This window comes from Patagioenas fasciata, chromosome 6 (assembly GCF_037038585.1).
Source record: "Patagioenas fasciata isolate bPatFas1 chromosome 6, bPatFas1.hap1, whole genome shotgun sequence".
NCBI lineage: Eukaryota > Metazoa > Chordata > Aves > Columbiformes > Columbidae > Patagioenas > Patagioenas fasciata.
This window is the reverse complement of record NC_092525.1, coordinates 51,419,905-51,447,433: the sequence shown is the minus strand read 5'-3', so window position 1 is coordinate 51,447,433 and position 27,529 is coordinate 51,419,905.

The following is a 27,529-nucleotide window of genomic DNA, read 5'->3' as shown; positions in this document are numbered from 1 at the left end:
GGTTTAGATTTGGGGTTAGGTTTAGATTTGGGGTTAGATTTAGATTTTAGGTTTAGATTTGGGGTTAGGTTTAGATTTGGGGTAAGGTTTAGATTTTAGGTTTAGATTTGGGGTTAGGTTTAGATTTTTGGTTTAGATTTGGGGTTAGGTTTAGATTTTAGGTTTAGATTTGGGGATAGGTTTAGATTTTAGGTTTAGATTTGGGGTTAGGTTTAGATTTTAGTTTTAGATATGGGGTTAGGTTTAGATTTTAGGTTTAGATTTGGGGTTAGGTTTAGATTTTAGGTTTAGATTTCGGGTTAGGTTTAGATTTTAGGTTTATATTTGGGGTTAGGTTTAGATTTTAGGTTAGGTTTAGATTTGTGGTTAAGTTTAGATTTGGGGTTAGGTTTAGATTTTAGGTTTAGATTTGGGGTTAGGTTTAGATTTTAAGTTTAGATTTGGGGTTAGGTTTAGATTTTCGGTTTAGATTTGGGGTTATGTTTAGATTTTAGGTTAGGTTTAGATTTTAGGTTTAGATTTTAGGTTTAGATTTGGGGTTAGGTTTAGATTTTAGGTTTAGATTTGGGGTTAGGTTTAGATTTTAGGTTTAGATTTGGGGTTAGGTATAGATTTGGGGTTAGGTTTAGATTTTAGGTTTAGATTTGGGGATAGGTTTAGATTTTAGGTTTAGATTTGGGGTTAGGTTTAGATTTGGGGTTAGATTTAGATTTTAGGTTTAGATTTGGGGTTAGGTTTAGATTTGGGGTAAGGTTTAGATTTTAGGTTTAGATTTTAGGTTTAGATTTGGGGTTAGGTTTAGATTTTAGGTTTAGATTTGGGGTTAGGTTTAGATTTGGGGTTAGATTTAGATTTTAGGTTTAGATTTGGGGTTAGGTTTAGATTTGGGGTAAGGTTTAGATTTTAGGTTTAGATTTGGGGTTAGGTTTAGATTTTTGGTTTAGATTTGGGGTTAGGTTTAGATTTTAGGTTTAGATTTGGGGTTAGGTTTAAATTTTAGGTTTAGAATTGGGGTTAGGTTTAGATTTTAGTTTTAGATATGGGGTTAGGTTTAGATTTTAGGTTTAGATTTGGGGTTAGGTTTAGATTTTAGGTTTAGATTTCGGGTTAGGTTTAGATTTTAGGTTTAGATTTGGGGTTAGGTTTAGATTTTAGGTTAGGTTTAGATTTGTGGTTAAGTTTAGATTTGGGGTTAGGTTTAGATTTTAGGTTTAGATTTGGGGTTAGGTTTAGATTTTAAGTTTAGATTTGGGGTTAGGTTTAGATTTTCGGTTTAGATTTGGGGTTAGTTTTAGATTTGGGGTTAGGTTTAGATTTGGGGTTAGGTTTAGATTTTAGGTGTAGATTTGGGGTTAGTCTTAAATTTTAGGTTTAGATTTGGGGTTAGGTTTAGATTTTAGGTTTAGATTTGGGGTTATGTTTAGATTTTCGGTTTAGATTTGGGGTTAGTTTTAGATTTGGGGTTAGGTTTAGATTTGGGGTTAGGTTTAGATTTTAGGTTTAGATTTGGGGTTAGGCTTAAATTTTAGGTTTAGATTTGGGGTTAGGTTTAGATTTTAGGTTTAGATTTGGGGTTAGGTTTAGATTTGGGGTTAGGTTTAGATTTTAGGTTCAGATTTGAGGTTAGGTTTAGATTTTAGGTTTAGATTTAGGGTTAGGTTTAGATTTTAGGTTTAGATTTGGGGTTAGGTTTAGATTTTAGGTTTAGATTTGGGGTTATTTTTAGATTTGGCGTTAGGTTTAGATTTGGGGTTAGGTTTAGATTTTAGGTTTAGATTTGGGGTTAGGCTTAAATTTTAGGTTTAGATTTGGGGTTAGGTTTAGATTTTAGGTTTAGATTTGGGGTTAGGTTTAGATTTGGGGTTAGGTTTAGATTTTAGGTTTAGATTTGGGGTTAGGTTTAGATATAAGGTTTAGATTTGGGGTTAGGTTTAGATTTGGGGTTAGGTTTAGATTTGGGGTTAGGTTTAAATTTTGGGTTTAGATTTGGGGTTAGGTTTAGATTTGGGGTTAGGTTTAGATTTTAGGTTTAGATTTGGGGTTAGGTTTAGATTTTAGGTTTAAATTTGGGGTTAGGTTTAGATTTTAGGTTTAGATTTGGGGTTAGGTTTAGATTTGGGGTTAGGTTTAGATTTGAGGTTTAGATTTGGGGTTAGGTTTAGATTTTAGGTTTAAATTTGGGGTTAGGTTTAGATTTTAGGTTTAGATTTGGGGTTAGGTTTAGATTTGGGGTTAGGTTTAGATTTTAGGTTTAGATTTTAGGTTTAGATTTTAGGTTTAGTTTTTAGGTTTAGATTTGGGGTTAGGTTTAGATTTTAGGTTTAGATTTGGGGTTAGGTTTAGATTTTAGGTTTAGATTTGGGGTTAGGTTTAGATTTGGGGTTAGGTTTAGATTTTAGGTTTAGATTTGGGTTAGGTTTAGATTTTATGTTTAGATTTGGGGTTAGATTTAGATTTGGGGTTAGGTTTAGATTTTAGGTTTGTATTTGGGGTTAGGTTTAGACTTGGGGTTAGGTTTAGATTTTAGGTTTAGATTTGGGGTTAGGTTTAGATTTTAGGTTTAGATTTGGGGTTAGGTTTAGATTTTAGGTTTAGATTTGGGGTTAGGTTTAGATTTGGGGTTAGGTTTAGATTTTAGGTTTAGATTTTAGGTTTAGATTTTAGGTTTAGATTTTAGGTTTAGATTTGGGGTTAGGTTTAGATTTTAGGTTTATATTTGGGGTAAGGTTTAGATTTGGGGTTAGGTTTAGATTTTAGGTTTAGATTTGGGGTTAGGTTTAGATTTGGGGTTAGGTTTAGATTTTAGGTTTAGATTTGGGGTTAGGTTTAGACTTGGGGTTAGGTTTAGATTTTAGGTTTAGATTTGGGGTTAGGTTTAGATTTTAGGTTTAGATTTGTGGTTAGGTTTAGATTTGGGGTTAGGTTTAAATTTTAGGTTTAGATTTGGGGTTAGGTTTAGATTTGGGGTTAGGTTTAGATTTTAGGTTTAGATTTGGGGTTAGGTTTAGATTTTAGGTTTAAATTTGGGGTTAGGTTTAGATTTTAGGTTTAGATTTGGGGTTAGGTTTAGATTTGGGGTTAGGTTTAGATTTTAGGTTTAGATTTGGGGTTAGGTTTAGATTTTAGGTTTAGATTTTAGGTTTAGATTTGGGGTTAGGTTTAGATTTTAGGGTTAGATTTGTGGTTAGGTTTATATTTTAGGTTTAGATTTGGGGTTAAGTTTAGATTTTAGGTTTATATTTGGGGTAAGGTTTACATTTGGGGTTAGGTTTAGATTTTAGGTTTAGATTTTAGGTTTAGATTTGGGGTTAGGTTTAAATTTTAGGTTTAGATTTGGGGTTAGGTTTAGATTTGGGGTTAGGTTTAGATTTTAGGTTTAGATTTGGGGTTAGGTTTAGATTTGGGGTTAGGTTTAGATTTTAGGTTTAGATTTGGGGTTAGGTTTAGATTTGGGGTTAGGTTTAGATTTTAGGTTTAGATTTGGGGTTAGGTTTAGATTTGGGGTTAGGTTTAGGTTTTAGGTTTAGATTTGGGGTTAGGTTTAGATTTTAGGTTTAGATTTGGGGTTAGGTTTAGATTTGGGGTTAGGTTTAGATTTTAGGTTTAGATTTGGGGTAAGGTTTAGATTTGGGGTTAGGTTTAGATTTTAGGTTTAGATTTGGGGTTAGGTTTAGATTTGGGGTTAGGTTTAGATTTTAGGTTTAGATTTGGGGTTTAGATTTGGGGTTAGGTTTAGATTTTAGGTTTAGATTTGGGGTTAGGTTTAGATTTTAGGTTTAGATTTGGGGTTAGGTTTAGATTTGGGGTTAGGTTTAGATTTTAGGTTTAGATTTGGGGTTAGGTTTAGATTTGGGGTTAGGTTTAGATTTTAGGTTTAGATTTGGGGTTAGGTTTAGATTTGGGGTTAGGTTTAGATTTTAGGTTTAGATTGGGGGTTAGGTTTAAATTTTAGGTTTAGATTTGGGGTTAGGTTTAGATTTGGGGTTAGGTTTAGATTTTAGGTTTAGATTTGGTGTTAGGTTTAGATTTTAGGTTTAAATTTGGGGTTAGGTTTAGATTTTAGGTTTAGATTTGGGGTTAGGTTTAGATTTGGGGTTAGGTTTAGATTTTAGGTTTAGATTTGGGGTTAGGTTTAGATTTTAGGTTTAGATTTTAGGTTTAGATTTGGGGTTAGGTTTAGATTTTAGGTTTAGATTTGGGGTTAGGTTTAGATTTTAGGTTTAGATTTGGGGTTAAGTTTAGATTTTAGGTTTATATTTGGGGTAAGGTTTACATTTGGGGTTAGGTTTAGATTTTAGGTTTAGATTTGGGGTTAGGTTTAGATTTGGGGTTAGGTTTAGATTTTAGGTTTAGATTTGGGGTTAGGTTTAGATTTGGGGTTAGGTTTAGATTTTAGGTTTAGATTTGGGGTTAGGTTTGGATTTTAGGTTTAGATTTGGGGTTAGGTTTAGATTTGGGGTTAGATTTAGATTTTAGGTTTAGCTTTGGGGTTAGGTTTAGATTTTAGGTTTAGATTTGGGGTTAGGTTTAGATTTTAGGTTTATATTTGGGGTAAGGTTTAGATTTGGGGTTAGGTTTAGATTTTAGGTTTAGATTTGGGGTTAGGTTTAGATTTGGGTTTAGGTTTATATTTTAGGTTTAGATTTGGGGTTAGGTTTAGACTTGGGGTTAGGTTTAGATTTTAGGTTTAGATTTGGGGTTAGGTTTAGATTTTAGGTTTAGATTTGGGGTTAGGTTTAGATTTGGGGTTAGGTTTAAATTTTAGGTTTAGATTTGGGGTTAGGGTTAGATTTGGGGTTAGGTTTAGATTTTAGGTTTAGATTTGGGGTTAGGTTTAGATTTTAGGTTTAAATTTGGGGTTAGGTTTAGATTTTAGGTTTAGATTTGGGGTTAGGTTTAGATTTGGGGTTAGGTTTAGATTTTAGGTTTAGATTTGGGGTTAGGTTTAGATTTTAGGTTTAGATTTTAGGTTTAGATTTGGGGTTAGGTTTAGATTTTAGGTTTAGATTTGGGGTTAGGTTTAGATTTTAGGTTTAGATTTGGGGTTAAGTTTAGATTTTAGGTTTATATTTGGGGTAAGGTTTACATTTGGGGTTAGGTTTAGATTTTAGGTTTAGATTTGGGGTTAGGTTTAGATTTGGGGTTAGGTTTAGATTTTAGGTTTAGATTTGGGGTTAGGTTTAGATTTGGGGTTAGGTTTAGATTTTAGGTTTAGATTTGGGGTTAGGTTTAGATTTTCGGTTTAGATTTGGGGTTAGGTTTAGATTTGGGGTGAGGTTTAGATTTTAGGTTTGGATTTGGGGCTAGGTTTAGATTTTAGGTTTAGATTTGGGGTTAGGTTTAGATTTTAGGTTTAGATTTGGGGTTAGGTTTAGATTTGGGGTTAGGTTTAGATTTTAGGTTTAGATTTGGGGTTAGGTTTAGATTTTAGGTTTATATTTGGGGTAAGGTTTAGATTTGGGGTTAGGTTTAGATTTTAGATTTAGATTTGGGGTTAGGTTTAGATTTGGGGTTAGGTTTAGATTTTAGGTTTAGATTTGGGGTTAGGTTTAGATTCTAGGTTTAGATTTGGGGTTAGGTTTAGATTTGGGGTTAGGTTTAGATTTTAGGTTTAGATTTGGGGTTAGGTTTAGATTTTAGGTTTATATTTGGGGTAAGGTTTAGATTTGGGGTTAGGTTTAGATTTTAGATTTAGATTTGGGGTTGGGTTTAGATTTGGGGTTAGGTTTAGATTTTAGGTTTAGATTTGGGGTTAGGTTTAGATTTGGGGTTAGGTTTAGATTTTAGGTTTAGATTTGGGGTTAGGTTTAGATTTTAGGTTTAAATTTGGGGTTAGGTTTAGATTTTAGGTTTAGATTTGGGGTTAGGTTTAGATTTGGGGTTAGGTTTAGATTTTAGGTTTAGATTTGGGGTTAGGTTTAGATTTTAGGTTTAGATTTTAGGTTTAGATTTGGGGTTAGGTTTAGGTTTTAGGGTTAGATTTGTGGTTAGGTTTAGATTTTAGGTTTAGATTTGGGGTTAAGTTTAGATTTTAGGTTTATATTTGGGGTAAGGTTTACATTTGGGGTTAGGTTTAGATTTGGGGTTAGGTTTAGATTTTAGGTTTAGATTTGGGGTTAGGTTTAGATTTGGGGTTAGGTTTAGATTTTAGGTTTAGATTTGGGGTTAGGTTTAGATTTTAGGTTTAGATTTGGGGTTAGGTTTAGATTTGGGGTGAGGTTTAGATTTTAGGTTTGGATTTGGGGTTAGGTTTAGATTTTAGGTTTAGATTTGGGGTTAGGTTTAGATTTTAGGTTTAGATTTGGGGTTAGGTTTAGATTTGGGGTTAGGTTTAGATTTTAGGTTTAGATTTGGGGTTAGGTTTAGATTTTAGGTTTATATTTGGGGTAAGGTTTAGATTTGGGGTTAGGTTTAGATTTTAGATTTAGATTTGGGGTTAGGTTTAGATTTGGGGTTAGGTTTAGATTTTAGGTTTAGATTTGGGGTTAGGTTTAGATTCTAGGTTTAGATTTGGGGTTAGGTTTAGATTTGGGGTTAGGTTTAGATTTTAGGTTTAGATTTGGGGTTAGGTTTAGATTTTAGGTTTATATTTGGGGTAAGGTTTAGATTTGGGGTTAGGTTTAGATTTTAGATTTAGATTTGGGGTTGGGTTTAGATTTGGGGTTAGGTTTAGATTTTAGGTTTAGATTTGGGGTTAGGTTTAGATTTTAGGTTTAGATTTGGGTTTAGGTTTAGATTTGGGGTTAGGTTTAGATTTTAGGTTTAGATTTGGGGTTAGGTTTAGATTTTAGGTTTAGATTTGGGGTTAGGTTTAGATTTTAGGTTTAGATTCGGGGTTAGGTTTAGATTTTAGGTTTAGATTTGGGGTTAGGTTTAGATTTTAGGTTTAGATTCGGGGTTAGGTTTAGATTTGGGGTTAGGTTTAGATTTTAGGTTTAGATTTGGGGTTAGGTTTAGATTTAAGGTTTAGATTTGGGGTTAGGTTTAGATTTTAGGTTTAGATTTGGGGTTAGGTTTAGATTTGGGGTTAGGTTTAGATTTTAGGTTTAGATTTGGGGTTAGGTTTAGATTTGGGGTTAGGTTTAGATTTTAGGTTTAGATTTGGGGTTAGGTTTAGATTTGGGGTTAGGTTTAGATTTTAGGTTTAGATTTGGGGTTAGGTTTAGATTTGGGGTTAGGTTTAGATTTTAGGTTTAGATTTGGGGTTAGGTTTAGATTTTAGGTTTAAATTTGGGGTTAGGTTTAGATTTTAGGTTTAGATTTGGGGTTAGGTTTAGATTTGGGGTTAGGTTTAGATTTTAGGTTTAGATTTTAGGTTTAGATTTTAGGTTTAGATTTTAGGTTTAGATTTGGGGTTAGGTTTAGATTTGGGGTTAGGTTTAGATTTTAGGTTTAGATTTGGGGTTAGGTTTAGATTTGGGGTTAGGTTTAGATTTAGGTTTAGATTTGGGGTTAGGTTTAGATTTTAGGTTTAGATTTGGGGTTAGGTTTAGATTTTAGGTTTAGATTTGGGGTTAGGTTTAGATTTTAGGTTTAGATTTGGGGTTAGGTTTAGATTTTAGGTTTAGATTTGGGGTTAGGTTTAGATTTTAGGTTTAGATTTGGGGTTAGGTTTAGATTTGGGGTTAGGTTTAGATTTTAGGTTTGGATTTGGGATTAGGTTTAGATTTGGGGTTAGGTTTAGATTTTAGGTTTAGATTTGGGGTTAGGTTTAGATTTTAGGTTTAGATTTTAGGTTTAGATTTGGGGTTAGGTTTAGATTTGGGGTTAAGTTTAGATTTTAGGTTTAGATTTGGGGTAAGGTTTACATTTGGGGTTAGGTTTAGATTTTAGGTTTAGATTTGGGGTTAGGTTTAGATTTGGGGTTAGGTTTAGATTTTAGGTTTAGATTTGGGGTTAGGTTTAGATTTGGGGTTATGTTTAGATTTTAGGTTTAGATTTGGGGTTAGGTTTAGATTTTAGTTTTAGATTTGGGGTTAGGTTTAGACTTTAGGTTTAGATTTGGGGTTAGGTTTAGATTTTAGGTTCAGGTTTGGGGTTAGGTTTAGATTTTAGGTTCAGGTTTTGGGGTTAGGTTTAGATTTGGGGTTAGGTTTAGATTTTAGGTTTAGATTTGGGGTTAGGTTTAGATTTGGGGTTATGTTTAGATTTTAGGTTTAGATTTGGGGTTAGGTTTAGATTTGGGGTTTAGATTTGGGGTTAGGTTTAGACTTTAGGTTTAGATTTGGGGTTAGGTTTAGATTTTAGGTTCAGGTTTGGGGTTAGGTTTAGATTTTAGGTTCAGATTTGGGGTTAGGTTTAGATTTTAGGTTTAGATTTGGGGTTAGGTTTAGATTTTAGGTTTAGATTTAGGGTTAGGTTTAGATTTTAGGTTTAGATTTGGGGTTAGGTTTAGATTTGGGGTTAGGTTTAGATTTTAGGTTTATATTTGGGGTAAGATTTAGATTTGGGGTTAGGTTTAGATTTTAGGTTTAGATTTGGGATTAGGTTTAGATTTGGGGTTAGGTTTAGATTTTAGGTTTAGATTTGGGGTTAGGTTTAGATTTTAGGTTTAGATATGGGGTTAGGTTTAGATTTGGGGTTAGGTTTAGATTTTAGGTTTAGATTTGGGGTTAGGTTTAGATTTTAGGTTTAGATTTTAGGTTTAGATTTGGGGTTAGGTTTAGATTTTAGGGTTAGATTTGTGGTTAGGTTTAGATTTTAGGTTTAGATTTGGGGTTAAGTTTAGATTTTAGGTTTATATTTGGGGTAAGGTTTAGATTTGGGGTTAGGTTTAGATTTTAGGTTTAGATTTGCGGTTAGGTTTAGATTTGGGGTTAGGTTTAGATTTTAGGTTTAGATTTGGGGTTAGGTTTAGATTTGGGGTTAGGTTTAGATTTTAGGTTTAGATTTGGGGTTAGGTTTAGATTTTAGGTTTAGATTTGGGGTTAGGTTTAGATTTGGGGTTAGGTTTAGATTTTAGGTTTGGATTTGGGGTTAGGTTTAGATTTTAGGTTTAGATTTGGGGTTAGGTTTAGATTTTAGGTTTAGATTTGGGGTTAGGTTTAGATTTGGGGTTAGGTTTAGATTTTAGGTTTAGATTTGGGGTTAGGTTTAGATTTTAGGTTTATATTTGGGGTAAGGTTTAGATTTGGGGTTAGGTTTAGATTTTAGATTTAGATTTGGGGTTGGGTTTAGATTTGGGGTTAGGTTTAGATTTTAGGTTTAGATTTGGGGTTAGGTTTAGATTCTAGGTTTAGATTTGGGGTTAGGTTTAGATTTGGGGTTAGGTTTAGATTTTAGGTTTAGATTTGGGGTTAGGTTTAGATTTTAGGTTTATATTTGGGGTAAGGTTTAGATTTGGGGTTAGGTTTAGATTTTAGATTTAGATTTGGGGTTGGGTTTAGATTTGGGGTTAGGTTTAGATTTTAGGTTTAGATTTGGGGTTAGGTTTAGATTTTAGGTTTAGATTTGGGGTTAGGTTTTGATTTGGGGTTAGGTTTAGATTTTAGGTTTAAATTTGGGGTTAGGTTTAGATTTGGGGTTAGGTTTAGATTTTAGGTTTAGATTTGGGGTTAGGTTTAGATTTTAGGTTTAAATTTGGGGTTAGGTTTAGATTTTAGGTTTAGATTTGGGGTTAGGTTTAGATTTGGGGTTAGGTTTAGATTTTAGGTTTAGATTTGGGGTTAGGTTTAGATTTGGGGTTAGGTTTAGATTTTAGGTTTAGATTTGGGGTTAGGTTTAGATTTTAGGTTTAGATTCGGGGTTAGGTTTGGATGTGGGGTTAGGTTTAGATTTTAGGTTTAGATTTGGGGTTAGGTTTATATTTAAGGTTTAGATTTGGGGTTAGGTTTAGATTTTAGGTTTAGATTTGGGGTTAGGTTTAGATTTGGGGTTAGGTTTAGATTTTAGGTTTAGATTTGGGGTTAGGTTTAGATTTGGGGTTAGGTTTAGATTTTAGGTTTAGATTTGGGGTTAGGTTTAGATTTGGGGTTAGGTTTAGATTTTAGGTTTAGATTTGGGGTTAGGTTTAGATTTGGGGTTAGGTTTAGATTTTAGGTTTAGATTTGGGGTTAGGTTTAGATTTTAGGTTTAAATTTGGGGTTAGGTTTAGATTTTAGGTTTAGATTTGGGGTTAGGTTTAGATTTGGGGTTAGGTTTAGATTTTAGGTTTAGATTTTAGGTTTAGATTTTAGGTTTAGATTTTAGGTTTAGATTTTAGGTTTAGATTTGGGGTTAGGTTTAGATTTGGGGTTAGGTTTAGATTTTAGGTTTAGATTTGGGGTTAGGTTTAGATTTGGGGTTAGGTTTAGATTTAGGTTTAGATTTGGGGTTAGGTTTAGATTTTAGGTTTAGATTTGGGGTTAGGTTTAGATTTTAGGTTTAGATTTGGGGTTAGGTTTGGATTTGGGGTTAGGTTTAGATTTTAGGTTTAGATTTGGGGTTAGGTTTAGATTTGGGGTTAGGTTTAGATTTTAGGTTTAGATTTGGGGTTAGGTTTAGATTTGGGGTTATGTTTAGATTTTAGGTTTAGATTTGGGGTTAGGTTTAGATTTGGGGTTTAGATTTGGGGTTAGGTTTAGATTTTAGGTTCAGGTTTGGGGTTAGGTTTAGATTTTAGGTTCAGATTTGGGGTTAGGTTTAGATTTTAGGTTTAGATTTGGGGTTAGGTTTAGATTTTAGGTTTAGATTTGGGGTTAGGTTTAGATTTTAGGTTTAGATTTGGGGTTAGGTTTAGATTTTAGGTTTAGATTTGGGGTAAGATTTAGATTTGGGGTTAGGTTTAGATTTTAGGTTTAGATTTGGGATTAGGTTTAGATTTGGGGTTAGGTTTAGATTTTAGGTTTAGATTTGGGGTTAGGTTTAGATTTTAGGTTTAGATTTGGGGTTAGGTTTAGATTTGGGGTTAGGTTTAGATTTTAGGTTTAGATTTGGGGTTAGGTTTAGATTTTAGGTTTAGATTTGGGGTTAGGTTTAGATTTTAGGTTTACATTTGGGCTTAGGTTTAGATTTTAGGTTTAAATTTGGGGTTAGGTTTAGATTTAAGGTTTAGATTTGGGGTTAGGTTTAGATTTGGGGTTAGGTTTAGATTGTAGGTTTAGATTTTAGTTTTAGATTTTAGGTTTAGATTTGGGGTTAGGTTTAGATTTTAGGTTTAGATTTGGGGTTAGGTTTAGATTTGGGGTTAGGTTTAGATTTTAGGTTTAGATTTGGGGTTAGGTTTAGATTTTAGGTTTACATTTGGGGTTAGGTTTATATTTTAGGTTTAGATTTGGGGTTAGGTTTAGATTTGGGGTTAGGTTTAGATTTTAGGTTTAGATTTGGGTTAAGTTTAGATTTTATGTTTAGATTTGGGGTTAGATTTAGATTTGGGGTTAGGTTTAGATTTTAGGTTTGGATTTGGGGTTAGGTTTAGATTTTAGGTTTAGATTTGGGGCTAGGTTAAGACTTGGGGGTAGGTTTAGATTTTAGGTTTAGATTTGGGGTTAGGTTTTGATTTTAGGTTTAGATTTGGGGTTAGGTTTAGATTTTAGGTTTAGATTTGGGGTTAGGTTTAGATTTGGGGTTAGGTTTAGATTTTAGGTTTAGATTTGGGGTTAGGTTTAGATTTGGGGTTATGTTTAGATTTTAGGTTTAGATTTGGGGTTAGGTTTAGATTTGGGGTTTAGATTTGGGGTTAGGTTTAGACTTTAGGTTTAGATTTGGGGTTAGGTTTAGATTTTAGGTTCAGGTTTGGGGTTAGGTTTAGATTTTAGGTTCAGATTTGGGGTTAGGTTTAGATTTTAGGTTTAGATTTGGGGTTAGGCTTAGATTTTAGGTTTAGATTTGGGGTTAGGTTTAGATTTTAGGTTTAGATTTGGGGTTAGGTTTAGATTTTAGGTTTATATTTGGGGTAAGATTTAGATTTGGGGTTAGGTTTAGATTTTAGGTTTAGATTTGGGATTAGGTTTAGATTTGGGGTTAGGTTTAGATTTTAGGTTTAGATTTGGGGTTAGGTTTAGATTTCAGGTTTAGATATGGGGTTAGGTTTATATTTGGGGTTAGGTTTAGATTTTAGGTTTAGATTTGGGGTTAGGTTTAGATTTTAGGTTTAGATTTTAGGTTTAGATTTGGGGTTAGGTTTAGATTTTAGGGTTAGATTTGTGGTTAGGTTTAGATTTTAGGTTTAGATTTGGGGTTAAGTTTAGATTTATGTTTATATTTGGGGTAAGGTTTAGATTTGGGGTTAGGTTTAGATTTTAGGTTTAGATTTGGGGTTAGGTTTAGATTTGGGGTTAGGTTTAGATTTTAGGTTTAGATTTTAGGTTTAGATTTTAGGTTTAGATTTGGGGTTAGGTTTAGATTTTAGGTTTAGATTTGGGGTTAGGTTTAGATTTGGGGTTAGGTTTAGATATTAGGTTTAGATTTGGGGTTAGGTTTAGATTTTAGGTTTAGATTTGGGGTTAGGTTTATATTTTAGGTTTAGATTTGGGGTTAGGTTTAGATTTGGGGTTAGGTTTAGATTTTAGGTTTAGATTTGGGTTAGGTTTAGATTTTATGTTTAGATTTGGGGTTAGATTTAGATTTGGGGTTAGGTTTAGATTTTAGGTTTGGATTTGGGGTTAGGTTTAGATTTTAGGTTTAGATTTGGGGTTAGGTTTAGACTTGGGGTTAGGTTTAGATTTTAGGTTTAGATTTGGGGTTAGGTTTTGATTTTAGGTTTAGATTTGGGGTTAGGTTTAGATTTTAGGTTTAGATTTGGGGTTAGGTTTAGATTTGGGGTTAGGTTTAGATTTTAGGTTTAGATTTGGGTTTAGGTTTAGATTTGGGGTTAGGTTTAGATTTTAGGTTTAGATTTGGGGTTAGGTTTAGATTTTAGGTTTAAATTTGGGGTTAGGTTTAGATTTTAGGTTTAGATTTGGGGTTAGGTTTAGATTTGGGGTTAGGTTTAGATTTTAGGTTTAGATTTTACGTTTAGATTTTAGGTTTAGATTTGGGGTTAGGTTTAGATTTTAGGTTTAGATTTGGGGTTAGGTTTAGATTTGGGGTTAGGTTTAGATTTTAGGTTTAGCTTTGGGGTTAGGTTTAGATTTTAGGTTTAGATTTGGGGGTAGGTTTAGATTTTAGGTTTAGATTCGGGGTTAGGTTTAGATTTGGGGTTAGGTTTAGATTTTAGGTTTAGATTTGGGGTTAGGTTTAGATTTGGGGTTAGGTTTATATTTTAGGTTTAGATTTGGGGTTAGGTTTAGACTTGGGGTTAGGTTTAGATTTTAGGTTTAGATTTGGGGTTAGGTTTAGATTTTAGGTTTAGATTTGGGGTTAGGTTTAAATTTGGGGTTAGGTTTAAATTTTAGGTTTAGATTTGGGGTTAGGTTTAGATTTTAGGTTTAAATTTGGGGTTAGGTTTAGATTTTAGGTTTAGATTTGGGGTTAGGTTTAGATTTTAGGTTTAGATTTTAGGTTTAGATTTGGGGTTAGGTTTAGATTTTAGGGTTAGATTTGTGGTTAGGTTTAGATTTTAGGTTTAGATTTGGGGTTAAGTTTAGATTTTAGGTTTATATTTGGGGTAAGGTTTACATTTGGGGTTAGGTTTAGATTTTAGGTTTAGATTTGGGGTTAGGTTTAGATTTGGGGTTAGGTTTAGACTTTAGGTTTAGATTTGGGGTTAGGTTTAGATTTGGGGTTAGGTTTAGATTTTAGGTTTAGATTTGGGGTTAGGTTTAGATTTGGGGTTAGGTTTAGATTTTAGGTTTAGATTTGGGGTTAGGTTTAGATTTGGGGTTAGGTTTAGATTTTAGGTTTAGATTTGGGGTTAGGTTTAGATTTTAGGTTTAGATTTGGGGTTAGGTTTAGATTTGGGGTTAGGTTTAGATTTTAGGTTTAGCTTTGGGGTTAGGTTTAGATTTTAGGTTTAGATTTGGGGTTAGGTTTAGATTTTAGGTTTATATTTGGGGTAAGGTTTAGATTTGGGGTTAGGTTTAGATTTTAGGTTTAAATTTGGGGTTAGGTTTAGATTTGGGGTTAGGTTTAGATTTTAGGTTTAGATATGGGGTTAGGTTTAGACTTGGGGTTAGGTTTAGATTTTAGGTTTAGATTTGGGGTTAGGTTTAGATTTTAGGTTTAGATTTGGGGTTAGGTTTAGATTTGGTGTTAGGTTTAAATTTTAGGTTTAGATTTGGGGTTAGGTTTAGATTTGGGGTTAGGTTTAGATTTTAGGTTTAGATTTGGGGTTAGGTTTAGATTTTAGGTTTAAATTTGGGGTTAGGTTTAGATTTTAGGTTTAGATTTGGGGTTAGGTTTAGATTTGGGGTTAGGTTTAGATTTTAGGTTTAGATTTGGGGTTAGGTTTAGATTTTAGGTTTAGATTTTAGGTTTAGATTTGGGGTTAGGTTTAGATTTTAGGGTTAGATTTGTGGTTAGGTTTAGATTTTAGGTTTAGATTTGGGGTTAAGTTTAGATTTTAGGTTTATATTTGGGGTAAGGTTTACATTTGGGGTTAGGTTTAGATTTTAGGTTTATATTTGGGGTTAGGTTTAGATTTGGGGTTAGGTTTAGATTTTAGGTTTAGATTTGGGGTTAGGTTTAGATTTTAGGTTTAGATTTGGGGTTAGGTTTAGATTTTAGGTTTAGATTTGGGGTTAGGTTTAGATTTGGGGTTAGGTTTAGATTTTAGGTTTGGATTTGGGGTTAGGTTTAGATTTTAGGTTTAGATTTGGGGTTAGGTTTAGATTTGGAGTTAGGTTTAGATTTTAGGTTTAGATTTGGGGTTAGGTTTAGATTTTAGGTTTAGATTTGGGGTTAGGTTTAGATTTTAGGTTTAGATTTGGGGTTAGGTTTAGATTTGGGGTTAGGTTTAGAATTTAGGTTTATATTTGGGGTAAGGTTTAGATTTGGGGTTAGGTTCAGATTTTAGATTTAGATTTGGGGTTGGGTTTAGATTTGGGGTTAGGTTTAGATTTCAGGTTTAGATTTGGGGTTAGGTTTAGATTTTAGGTTTAGATTTGGGGTTAGGTTTAGATTTGGGGTTAGGTTTAGATTTTAGGTTTAGATTTGGGGTTAGGTTTAGATTTGGGGTTAGGTTTAGATTTTAGGTTTAGATTTGGGGTTAGGTTTAGATTTTAGGTTTAGATTTGGGGTTAGGTTTAGATTTGGGGTTAGGTTTAGATTTTAGGTTTAGATTTGGGGTTAGGTTTAGATTTGGGGTTAGGTTTAGATTTTAGGTTTAGATTTGGGGTTAGGTTTAGATTTTAGGTTTAGATTTGGGGTTTAGATTTGGGGTTAGGTTTAGATTTTAGGTTTAGATTTGGGGTTAGGTTTAGATTTTAGGTTTAGATTTGGGGTTAGGTTTAGATTTTAGGTTTATATTTGGGGTTAGGTTTAGATTTGGGGTTAGGTTTAGATTTTAGGTTTAGATTTGGGGTTAGGTTTAGATTTGGGGTTAGGTTTAGATTTTAGGTTTAGATTTGGGGTTAGGTTTAGATTTTAGGTTTAGATATGGGGTTAGGTTTAGATTTGGGGTTAGGTTTAGATTTTAGGTTTAGATTTGGGGTTAGGTTTAGATTTGGGGTTAGGTTTAGATTTGGGGTTAGGTTTAGATTTGGAGTTAGGTTTAGATTTTAGGTTTAGATTGGGGGTTAGGTTTAAATTTTAGGTTTAGATTTGGGGTTAGGTTTAGATTTGGGGTTAGGTTTAGATTTTAGGTTTAGATTTGGTATTAGGTTTAGATTTTAGGTTTAAATTTGAGGTTAGGTTTAGATTTGGGGTTAGGTTTAGATTTTAGGTTTAGATTTGGGGTTAGGTTTAGATTTGGGGTTAGGTTTAGATTTTAGGTTTAGATTTGGGGTTAGGTTTAGACTTCGGGTTAGGTTTAGATTTTAGGTTTAGATTTGGGGTTAGGTTTAGATTTGTGGTTAGGTTTAGATTTTAGGTTTAGATTTGGGGTTAGGTTTAGATTTGGGGTTAGGTTTAGATTTTAGGTTTAGATTTGGGGTTAGGTTTAGATTTGGGTTTAGGTTTATATTTTAGGTTTAGATTTGGGGTTAGGTTTAGACTTGGGGTTAGGTTTAGATTTTAGGTTTAGATTTGGGGTTAGCTTTAGATTTTAGGTTTATATTTGGGGTTAGGTTTAGATTTGGGGTTAGGTTTAAATTTTAGGTTTAGATTTGGGGTTAGGTTTAGATTTGGGGTTAGGTTTAGATTTTAGGTTTAGATTTGGGGTTAGGTTTAGATTTTAGGTTTAAATTTGGGGTTAGGTTTAGATTTTAGGTTTAGATTTGGGGTTAGGTTTAGATTTGGGGTTAGGTTTAGATTTTAGGTTTAGATTTGGGGTTAGGTTTAGATTTTAGGTTTAGATTTTAGGTTTAGATTTGGGGTTAGGTTTAGATTTTAGGGTTAGATTTGTGGTTAGGTTTAGATTTTAGGTTTAGATTTGGCGTTAAGTTTAGATTTTAGGTTTATATTTGGGGTAAGGTTTACATTTGGGGTTAGGTTTAGATTTTAGGTTTAGATTTGGGGTAAGGTTTAGATTTGGGGTTAGGTTTAGATTTTAGATTTAGATTTGGGGTTGGGTTTAGATTTGGGGTTAGGTTTAGATTTTAGGTTTAGATTTGGGGTTAGGTTTAGATTTTAGGTTTAGATTTGGGGTTAGGTTTAGATTTGGTGTTAGGTTTAGATTTTAGGTTTAGATTTGGGGTTAGGTTTAGATTTGGGGTTAGGTTTAGATTTTAGGTTTAGATTTGGGGTTAGGTTTAGATTTTAGGTTTAGATTTGGGGTTAGGTTTAGATTTGGGGTTAGGTTTAGATTTTAGGTTTAGATTTCGGGTTAGGTTTAGATTTGGGGTTAGGTTTAGATTTTAGGTTTAGATTTGGGGTTAGGTTTAGATTTTAGGTTTAGATTTGGGGTTAGGTTTAGATTTTAGGTTTAGATTTGGGGTTTAGATTAGGGGTTAGGTTTAGATTTTAGGTTTAGATTTGGGGTTAGGTTTAGATTTTAGGTTTAGATTTGGGGTTAGGTTTAGATTTGGGGTTAGGTTTAGATTTTAGGTTTAGATTTGGGGTTAGGTTTAGATTTGGGGTTAGGTTTAGATTTTAGGTTTAGATTTGGGGTTAGGTTTAGATTTTAGGTTTAGATATGGGGTTAGGTTTAGATTTGGGGTTAGGTTTAGATTTTAGGTTTAGATTTCGGGTTAGGTTTAGATTTGTGGTTAGGTTTAGATTTTAGGTTTAGATTTGGGGTTAGGTTTAGATTTGGGGTTAGGTTTAGATTTTAGGTTTAGATTGGGGGTTAGGTTTAAATTTTAGGTTTAGATTTGGGGTTAGGTTTAGATTTGGGGTTACGTTTAGATTTTAGGTTTAGATTTGGTATTAGGTTTAGATTTTAGGTTTAAATTTGGGGTTAGGTTTAGATTTTAGGTTTAGATTTGGGGTTAGGTTTAGATTTGGGGTTAGGTTTAGAATTTAGGTTTAGATTTGGGGTTAGGTTTAGATTTTAGGTTTAGATTTTAGGTTTAGATTTGGGGTTAGGTTTAGATTTTAGGTTTAGATTTGTGGTTAGGTTTAGATTTTAGGTTTAGATTTGGGGTTAAGTTTAGATTTTAGGTTTATATTTGGGGTAAGGTTTACATTTGGGGTTAGGTTTAGATTTTAGGTTTAGATTTGGGGTTAGGTTTAGATTTGGGGTTAGGTTTAGATTTTAGGTTTAGATTTGGGGTTAGGTTTAGATTTGGGGTTAGGTTTAGATTTTAGGTTTAGATTTGGGGTTAGGTTTAGATTTGGGGTTAGGTTTAGATTTTAGGTTTAGATTTGGGGTTAGGTTTAGATTTATGTTTATATTTGGGGTAAGGTTTAGATTTGGGGTTAGGTTTAGATTTTAGGTTTAGATTTGGGTTTAGGTTTAGATTTTAGGTTTAGGTTTGGGGTTAGGTTTAGATTTGGGGTTAGGTTTAGATTTTAGGTTTAGATTTGTGGTTAGGTTTAGATTTTAGGTTTAGATTTGGGGTTAGGTTTAGATTTGGGGTTAGGTTTAGATTTTAGGTTTAGATTTGGGGTTAGGTTTAGATTTTAGGTTTAGATTTGGGGTTAGGTTTAGATTTGGGGTTAGGTTTAGATTTTAGGTTTTGATTTGGGGTTAGGTTTAGATTTTAGTTTTAGATTTGGGGTTTAGATTTGGGGTTAGGTTTAGATTTTAGGTTTAGATTTGGGGTTAGGTTTAGATTTTAGGTTTAGATTTGGGGTTAGGTTTAGATTTTACGTTTATATTTGGGGTTAGGTTTAGATTTGGGGTTAGGTTTAGATTTTAGGTTTAGATTTGGGATTAGGTTTAGATTTGGGGTTAGGTTTAGATTTTAGATTTAGATTTGGGGTTAGGTTTAGATTTTAGGTTTAGATTTGGGGTTAGGTTTAGATTTTAGGTTTAGATTTGGGGTTAGGTTTAGATTTTAGGTTTAGATTTGGGGTTAGGTTTAGATTTGGGGTTAGGTTTAGATTTTAGGTTTAGATTTGGGGTTAGGTTTAGATTTTAGGTTTAGATTTGGGGTTAGGTTTAGATTTTAGGTTTATATTTGGGGTTAGGTTTAGATTTGGGGTTAGGTTTAGATTTTAGGTTTAGATTTGGGGTTAGGTTTAGATTTTAGGTTTAGATTTGGGGTTAGGTTTAGATTTGGGGTTAGGTTTAGATTTTACGTTTAGATTTGGGGTTAGGTTTAGATTTGGGGTTAGGTTTAGATTTTAGGTTTAGATTTGGGGTTAGGTTTAGATTTTAGGTTTATATTTGGGGTTAGGTTTAGATTTGGGGTTAGGTTTAGATTTTAGGTTTAGATTTGGGGTTAGGTTTAGATTTGGGGTTAGGTTTAGATTTTAGATTTAGATTTGGGGTTAGGTTTAGATTTTAGGTTTAGATTTGTGGTTAGGTTTAGATTTGGGGTTAGGTTTAGATTTTAGGTTTAGATTTGGGGTTAGGTTTAGATTTGGGGTTACGTTTAGATTTTAGGTTTAGATTTGGGGTTAGGTTTAGATTTTAGGTTTAGATTTGGGGTTAGGTTTAGATTTGGGTTTAGGTTTATATTTTAGGTTTAGATTTGGGGTTAGGTTTAGACTTGGGGTTAGGTTTAGATTTTAGGTTTAGATTTGGGGTTAGGTTTAGATTTTAGGTTTAGATTTTAGGGTTAGATTTGGGGTTAGGTTTAAATTTTAGGTTTAGATTTGGGGTTTAGATTTGGGGTTAGGTTTAGATTTTAGGTTTAGATTTGGGGTTAGGTTTAGATTTTAGGTTTAGATTTGGGGTTAGGTTTTGATTTTAGGTTTATATTTGGGGTTAGGTTTAGATTTGGGGTTAGGTTTAGATTTTAGGTTTAGATTTGGGGTTAGGTTTAGATTTGGGGTTAGGTTTAGATTTTAGATTTAGATTTGGGGTTATGTTTAGATTTTAGGTTTAGATTTGGGGTTAGGTTTAGATTTGGGGTTAGGTTTAGATTTTAGGTTTAGATTTGGGGTTAGGTTTAGATTTGGGGTTAGGTTTAGATTTTAGGTTTAGATTTGGGGTTAGGTTTAGATTTTAGGTTTAGATTTGGGGTTAGGTTTAGATTTGGGTTTAGGTTTATATTTTAGGTTTAGATTTGGGGTTAGGTTTAGATTTGGGGTTAGGTTTAGATTTTAGGTTTAGATTTGGGGTTAGGTTTAGATTTTAGGTTTATATTTGGGGTTAGGTTTAGATTTGGGGTTAGGTTTAAATTTTAGGTTTAGATTTGGGGTTAGGTTTAGATTTGGGGTTAGGTTTAGATTTTAGGTTTAGATTTGGGGTTAGGTTTAGATTTTAGGTTTAGATTTGGGATTAGGTTTAGATTTTAGGTTTAGATTTGGGGTTAGGTTTAGATTTGGGGTTAGGTTTAGATTTTAGGTTTAGATTTGGGGTTAGGTTTAGATTTTAGGTTTAGATTTTAGGTTTAGATTTGGGGTTAGGTTTAGATTTTAGGGTTAGATTTGTGATTAGGTTTAGATTTTAGGTTTAGATTTGGGGTTAGGTTTAGATTTGGGGTTAGGTTTAGATTTTAGGTTTAGATTTGGGGTTAGGTTTAGATTTTAGGTTTAGATTTGGGGTTAGGTTTAGATTTTAGGTTTGGATTTGGGGTTAGGTTTAGATTTTAGGTTTAGATTTGGGGTTAGGTTTAGATTTTAGGTTTAGATTTGGGGTTAGGTTTAGATTTGGGGTTAGGTTTAGATTTTAGGTTTAGATTTGGGGTTAGGTTTAGATTTGGGGTTAGGTTTAGATTTTAGGTTTAGATTTGGGGTTAGGTTTAGATTTTAGGTTTATATATTGGGGTAAGGTTTAGATTTGGGGTTAGGTTTAGATTTTAGATTTAGATTTGGGGTTGGGTTTAGATTTGGGGTTAGGTTTAGATTTTAGGTTTAGATTTGGGGTTAGGTTTAGATTTTAGGTTTAGATTTGGGGTTAGGTTTAGATTTGGGGTTAGGTTTAGATTTTAGGTTTAGATTTGGGGTTAGGTTTAGATTTGGGGTTAGGTTTAGATTTTAGGTTTAGATTTGGGGTTAGGTTTAGATTTTAGGTTTAGATTTGGGGTTAGGTTTAGATTTGGGGTTAGGTTTAGATTTTAGGTTTAGATTTGGGGTTAGGTTTAGATTTGGGGTTAGGTTTAGATTTTAGGTTTAGATTTGGGGTTAGGTTTAGATTTTAGGTTTAGATTTGGGGTTAGGTTTAGATTTGGGGTTAGGTTTAGATTTTAGGTTTAGATTTGGGGTTAGGTTTAGATTTTAGGTTTAGATTTGGGGTTTAGATTTGGGGTTAGGTTTAGATTTTAGGTTTAGATTTGGGGTTAGGGTTAGATTTTAGGTTTAGATTTGGGGTTAGGTTTAGATTTGGGGTAAGGTTTAGATTTTAGGTTTAGATTTGGGGTTAGGTTTAGATTTTAGGTTTAGATTTGGGGTTAGGTTTAGATTTTAGGTTTAGATTTGGGGTTAGGTTTAGATTTTACGTTTATATTTGGGGTTAGGTTTAGATTTGGGGTTAGGTTTAGATTTTAGGTTTAGATTTGGGATTAGGTTTAGATTTGGGGTTAGGTTTAGATTTTAGATTTAGATTTGGGGTTAGGTTTAGATTTTAGGTTTAGATTTGGGGTTAGGTTTAGATTTTAGGTTTAGATTTGGGGTTAGGTTTAGATTTTAGGTTTAGATTTGGGGTTAGGTTTAGATTTGGGGTTAGGTTTCGATTTTAGGTTTAGATTTGGGGTTAGGTTTAGATTTTAGGTTTAGATTTGGGGTTAGGTTTAGATTTTAGGTTTAGATTTGGGGTTAGGTTTAGATTTTAGGTTTAGATTTGGGGTTAGGTTTAGATTTTAGGTTTATATTTGTGGTTAGGTTTAGATTTGGGGTTAGGTTTAGATTTTAGGTTTAGATTTGGGGTTAGGTTTAGATTTTAGGTTTAGATTTGGGGTTAGGTTTAGATTTGGGGTTAGGTTTAGATTTTAGGTTTAGATTTGGGGTTAGGTTTAGATTTGGGGTTAGGTTTAGATTTTAGGTTTAGATTTGGGGTTAGGTTTAGATTTTAGGTTTAGATTTGGGGTTAGGTTTAGATTTTAGGTTTATATTTGGGGTTAGGTTTAGATTTGGGGTTAGGTTTAGATTTTAGGTTTAGATTTGGGGTTAGGTTTATATTTGGGGTTAGGTTTAGATTTTAGATTTAGATTTGGGGTTAGGTTTAGATTTTAGGTTTAGATTTGTGGTTAGGTTTAGATTTGGGGTTACGTTTAGATTTTAGGTTTAGATTTGGGGTTAGGTTTAGATTTGGGGTTACGTTTAGATTTTAGGTTTAGATTTGGGGTTAGGTTTAGATTTTAGGTTTAGATTTGGGGTTAGGTTTAGATTTGGGTTTAGGTTTATATTTTAGGTTTAGATTTGGGGTTAGGTTTAGACTTGGGGTTAGGTTTAGATTTTAGGTTTAGATTTGGGGTTAGGTTTAGATTTTAGGTTTAGATTTGTGGTTAGGTTTAGATTTGGGGTTAGGTTTAAATTTTAGGTTTAGATTTGGGGTTTAGATTTGGGGTTAGGTTTAGATTTTAGGTTTAGATTTGGGGTTAGGTTTAGATTTTAGGTTTAGATTTGGGGTTAGGTTTTGATTTTAGGTTTATATTTGGGGTTAGGTTTAGATTTGGGGTTAGGTTTAGATTTTAGGTTTAGATTTGGGGTTAGGTTTAGATTTGGGGTTAGGTTTAGATTTTAGATTTAGATTTGGGGTTATGTTTAGATTTTAGGTTTAGATTTGGGGTTAGGTTTAGATTTGGGGTTAGGTTTAGATTTTAGGTTTAGATTTGGGGTTAGGTTTAGATTTGGGGTTAGGTTTAGATTTTAGGTTTAGATTTGGGGTTAGGTTTAGATTTTAGGTTTAGATTAGGGGTTAGGTTTAGATTTGGGTTTAGGTTTATATTTTAGGTTTAGATTTGGGGTTAGGTTTAGATTTGGGGTTAGGTTTAGATTTTAGGTTTAGATTTGGGGTTAGGTTTAGATTTTAGGTTTATATTTGGGGTTAGGTTTAGATTTGGGGTTAGGTTTAAATTTTAGGTTTAGATTTGGGGTTAGGTTTAGATTTGGGGTTAGGTTTAGATTTTAGGTTTAGATTTGGGGTTAGGTTTAGATTTTAGGTTTAAATTTGGGGTTAGGTTTAGATTTTAGGTTTAGATTTGGGGTTAGGTTTAGATTTGGGGTTAGGTTTAGATTTTAGGTTTAGATTTGGGGTTAGGTTTAGATTTTAGGTTTAGATTTTAGGTTTAGATTTGGGGTTAGGTTTAGATTTTAGGGTTAGATTTGTGATTAGGTTTAGATTTTAGGTTTAGATTTGGGGTTAGGTTTAGATTTGGGGTTAGGTTTAGATTTTAGGTTTAGATTTGGGTTAGGTTTAGATTTTAGGTTTAGATTTGGGGTTAGGTTTAGATTTTAGGTTTGGATTTGGGGTTAGGTTTAGATTTTAGGTTTAGATTTGGGGTTAGGTTTAGATTTTAGGTTTAGATTTGGGGTTAGCTTTAGATTTGGGGTTAGGTTTAGATTTTAGGTTTAGATTTGGGGTTAGGTTTAGATTTGGGGTTAGGTTTAGATTTTAGGTTTAGATTTGGGGTTAGGTTTAGATTTTAGGTTTATATATTGGGGTAAGGTTTAGATTTGGGGTTAGGTTTAGATTTTAGATTTAGATTTGGGGTTGGGTTTAGATTTGGGGTTAGGTTTAGATTTTAGGTTTAGATTTGGGGTTAGGTTTAGATTTTAGGTTTAGATTTGGGGTTAGGTTTAGATTTGGGGTTAGGTTTAGATTTTAGGTTTAGATTTGGGGTTAGGTTTAGATTTGGGGTTAGGTTTAGATTTTAGGTTTAGATTTGGGGTTAGGTTTAGATTTTAGGTTTAGATTTGGGGTTAGGTTTAGATTTGGGGTTAGGTTTAGATTTTAGGTTTAGATTTGGGGTTAGGTTTAGATTTGGGGTTAGGTTTAGATTTTAGGTTTAGATTTGGGGTTAGGTTTAGATTTTAGGTTTAGATTTGGGGTTAGGTTTAGATTTGGGGTTAGGTTTAGATTTTAGGTTTAGATTTGGGGTTAGGATTAGATTTTAGGTTTAGATTTGGGGTTTAGATTTGGGGTTAGGTTTAGATTTTAGGTTTAGATTTGGGGTTAGGGTTAGATTTTAGGTTTAGATTTGGGGTTAGGTTTAGATTTGGGGTAAGGTTTAGATTTTAGGTTTAGATTTGGGGTTAGGTTTAGATTTGGGGTTAGGTTTAGATTTTAGGTTTAGATTTGGGGTTAGGTTTAGATTTTAGGTTTAGATATGGGGTTAGGTTTAGATTTGGGGTTAGGTTTAGATTTTAGGTTTAGATTTGGGGTTAGGTTTAGATTTTTGGTTAGGTTTAGATTTTAGGTTTAGATTTGGGGTTAGGTTTAGACTTGGGGTTAGGTTTAGATTTTAGGTTTAGATTTGGGGTTAGGTTTAGATTTTAGGTTTAGATTTGGGGTTAGGTTTAGATTTGGGGTTACGTTTAGATTTTAGGTTTAGATTTGGTATTAGGTTTAGATTTTAGGTCTAGATTTGGGGTTAGGTTTAGATTTTAGGTTTAGATTTGGGGTTAGGTTTAGATTTGGGGTTAGGTTTAGATTTTAGGTTTAGATTTGGGGTTAGGTTTAGATTTTAGGTTTAGATTTTAGGTTTAGATTTGGGGTTAGGTTTAGATTTTAGGGTTAGATTTGTGGTTAGGTTTAGATTTTAGGTTTAGATTTGGGGTTAAGTTTAGATTTTAGGTTTATATTTGGGGTAAGGTTTACATTTGGGGTTAGGTTTAGATTTTAGGTTTAGATTTGGGGTTAGGTTTAGATTTGGGGTTAGGTTTAGATTTTAGGTTTAGATTTGGGGTTAGGTTTATATTTGGGGTTAGGTTTAGATTTTAGGTTTATATTTGGGGTAAGGTTTACATTTGGGGTTAGGTTTAGATTTTAGGTTTAGATTTGGGGTTAGGTTTAGATTTGGGGTTAGGTTTAGATTTTAGGTTTAGATTTGGGGTTAGGTTTAGATTTGGGGTTAGGTTTAGATTTTAGGTTTAGATTTGGGGTTAGGTTTAGATTTGGGGTTAGGTTTAGATTTGGGGTTAGGTTTAGATTTTAGGTTTAGATTTGGGGTTAGGTTTAGATTTATGTTTATATTTGGGGTAAGGTTTAGATTTGGGGTTAGGTTTAGATTTTAGGTTTAGATTTGGGGTTAGGTTTAGATTTTAGGTTTAGGTTTGGGGTTAGGTTTAGATTTGGGGTTAGGTTTAGATTTTAGGTTTAGATTTGTGGTTAGGTTTAGATTTTAGGTTTAGATTTGGGGTTAGGTTTAGACTTGGGGTTAGGTTTAGATTTTAGGTTTAGATTTGGGGTTAGGTTTAGATTTTAGGTTTAGATTTGGGGTTAGGTTTAGATTTGGGGTTAGGTTTAGATTTTAGGTTTAGATTTGGGGTTAGGTTTAGATTTTAGTTTTAGATTTGGGGTTTAGATTTGGGGTTAGGTTTAGATTTTAGGTTTAGATTTGGGGTTAGGTTTAGATTTTAGGTTTATATTTGGGGTTAGGTTTAGATTTGGGGTTAGGTTTAGATTTTAGGTTTAGATTTGGGATTAGGTTTAGATTTGGATTTAGGTTTAGATTTTAGATTTAGATTTGGGATTAGGTTTAGATTTTAGGTTTAGATTTGGGGTTAGGTTTAGATTTTAGGTTTAGATTTGGGGTTAGGTTTAGATTTTAGGTTTAGATTTGGGGTTAGGTTTAGATTTTAGGTTTAGATTTGGGGTTAGGTTTAGATTTGGGGTTAGGTTTAGATTTTAGGTTTAGATTTGGGGTTAGGTTTAGATTTGGGGTTAGGTTTAGATTTTAGGTTTAGATTTGGGGTTAGGTTTAGATTTTAGGTTTAGATTTGGGGTTAGGTTTAGATTTTAGGTTTAGATTTGGGGTTAGGTTTAGATTTGGGGTTAGGTTTGGGGTTAGGTTTAGATTTGGGGTTAGGTTTAGATTTTAGGTTTATATTTGGGGTTAGGTTTAGATTTTAGGTTTATATTTGGGGTAAGGTTTAGATTTGGGGTTAGGTTTAGATTTTAGGTTTAGATTTGGGGTTAGGTTTAGATTTGGGGTTAGGTTTAGATTTTAGGTTTAGATTTGGGGTTAGGTTTAGATTTTAGGTTTAGATTTGGGGTTAGGTTTAGATTTTAGGTTTAGATTGGGGGTTAGGTTTAAATTTTAGGTTTAGATTTGGGGTTAGGTTTAGATTTGGGGTTACGTTTAGATTTTAGGTTTAGATTTGGTATTAGGTTTAGATTTTAGGTCTAGATTTGGGGTTAGGTTTAGATTTTAGGTTTAGATTTGGGGTTAGGTTTAGATTTGGGGTTAGGTTTAGATTTTAGGTTTAGATTTGGGGTTAGGTTTAGATTTTAGGTTTAGATTTTAGGTTTAGATTTGGGGTTAGGTTTAGATTTTAGGGTTAGATTTGGGGTTAGGTTTAGATTTGGGGTTAGGTTTAGATTTTAGGTTTAGATTTGGGGTTAGGTTTAGATTTTAGGTTTAGATTTGGGGTTAGGTTTAGATTTTAGGTTTATATTTGGGGTTAGGTTTAGATTTGGGGTTAGGTTTAGATTTTAGGTTTAGATTTGGGGTTAGGTTTATATTTGGGGTTAGGTTTAGATTTTAGATTTAGATTTGGGGTTAGGTTTAGATTTTAGGTTTAGATTTGTGGTTAGGTTTAGATTTGGGGTTAGGTTTAGATTTTAGGTTTAGATTTGGGGTTAGGTTTAGATTTGGGGTTACGTTTAGATTTTAGGTTTAGATTTGGGGTTAGGTTTAGATTTTAGGTTTAGATTTGGGGTTAGGTTTAGATTTGGGTTTAGGTTTATATTTTAGGTTTAGATTTGGGGTTAGGTTTAGACTTGGGGTTAGGTTTAGATTTTAGGTTTAGATTTGGGGTTAGGTTTAGATTTTAGGTTTAGATTTGGGGTTAGGTTTAAATTTGGGGTTAGGTTTAAATTTTAGGTTTAGATTTGGGGTTTAGATTTGGGGTTAGGTTTAGATTTTAGGTTTAGATTTGGGGTTAGGTTTAGATTTTAGGTTTAGATTTGGGGTTAGGTTTTGATTTTAGGTTTATATTTGGGGTTAGGTTTAGATTTGGGGTTAGGTTTAGATTTTAGGTTTAGATTTGGGGTTAGGTTTAGATTTGGGGTTAGGTTTAGATTTTAGATTTAGATTTGGGGTTAGGTTTAGATTTTAGGTTTAGATTTGGGGTTAGGTTTAGATTTGGGGTTAGGTTTAGATTTTAGGTTTAGATTTGGGGTTAGGTTTAGATTTGGGGTTAGGTTTAGATTTTAGGTTTAGATTTGGGGTTAGGTTTAGATTTTAGGTTTAGATTAGGGGTTAGGTTTAGATTTGGGTTTAGGTTTATATTTTAGGTTTAGATTTGGGGTTAGGTTTAGATTTGGGGTTAGGTTTAGATTTTAGGTTTAGATTTGGGGTTAGGTTTAGATTTTAGGTTTATATTTGGGGTTAGGTTTAGATTTGGGGTTAGGTTTAAATTTTAGGTTTAGATTTGGGGTTAGGTTTAGATTTGGGGTTAGGTTTAGATTTTAGGTTTAGATTTGGGGTTAGGTTTAGATTTTAGGTTTAGATTTGGGATTAGGTTTAGATTTTAGGTTTAGATTTGGGGTTAGGTTTAGATTTGGGGTTAGGTTTAGATTTTAGGTTTAGATTTGGGGTTAGGTTTAGATTTTAGGTTTAGATTTTAGGTTTAGATTTGGGGTTAGGTTTAGATTTTAGGGTTAGATTTGTGATTAGGTTTAGATTTTAGGTTTAGATTTGGGGTTAGGTTTAGATTTGGGGTTAGGTTTAGATTTTAGGTTTAGATTTGGGGTTAGGTTTAGATTTTAGGTTTAGATTTGGGGTTAGGTTTAGATTTTAGGTTTGGATTTGGGGTTAGGTTTAGATTTTAGGTTTAGATTTGGGGTTAGGTTTAGATTTTAGGTTTAGATTTGGGGTTAGCTTTAGATTTGGGGTTAGGTTTAGATTTTAGGTTTAGA